We start from the raw sequence: 804 nt of genomic DNA, 5'->3' as shown, positions 1-804 counted from the left end.
CCTCTGTCTCTGTCTCTGACTCCTCTCTCTTTTTTTAAATTTTTGTTTTTTAGAATTTTGTTTAAGGTGAGGCATCTTTCTGGGCCTGTGGGTCCCGCCTAGCCCTTTATCTTGTTAATAATTCCCTCTCCCACTCCCCACCCAGGACAGGCGAAAGGGAACAGAACAGCCCTTCTTCAAGAACCAGCTCCATGGCTCCTGCGATCTAGCCATGTCATGCGGTGCACAAGCATGCAGTGCGATTTTCTAATTTTTGTGTTTTTTTGAAATTTTTTGAATATTAATTTTTCTTTTTTTCTTTTAGTTTTATTTAATAGTTTTTCTCTTCATTTTTTCTGTTTTTCTTTGTTTGTTCTCTTTTTTTTGTTTTTGTTTTTTTTTTTGCTGTTGTTGCTTTTGTTTCCCTCTCTCTGTTTCCCTTTCTACACAGTCCTCGACCCTCAGATTGAACTTCCAAGTTTGGGATGAAATCAACCATCAATGAGATGACTAGAAATTGCTGCAGGACCACAAGAAATATGGGGAAGCAGGAAAATACCTCTCCTCCAAGGGAAAAGGATAACTCCTCTCCATTGGCACACAGTTCAATGGAAGTCATGGAAATGTCTGATAAAGAATTCAGAACATTCATAATGGCAAAGTTTACAGAGATGGAAGAAAAGAGAGACAAGGAACTACTGAAGAGGAAGGAGAAAGGAGTTGAAGAGTTCCAGGAGGTGAGGAAATTCATGCAAGATCTAAAAGAGGAATTTCACACTTTACAAAAGAATCAGATGGAACTGTTAGAGATGAAGGCTATAATAC

This window comes from Tupaia chinensis, unplaced genomic scaffold (assembly GCF_000334495.1).
Source record: "Tupaia chinensis unplaced genomic scaffold, TupChi_1.0 Scaffold000034_1, whole genome shotgun sequence".
Taxonomy (NCBI): domain Eukaryota; kingdom Metazoa; phylum Chordata; class Mammalia; order Scandentia; family Tupaiidae; genus Tupaia; species Tupaia belangeri.
Note: the sequence above shows the minus strand (reverse complement) of the source record.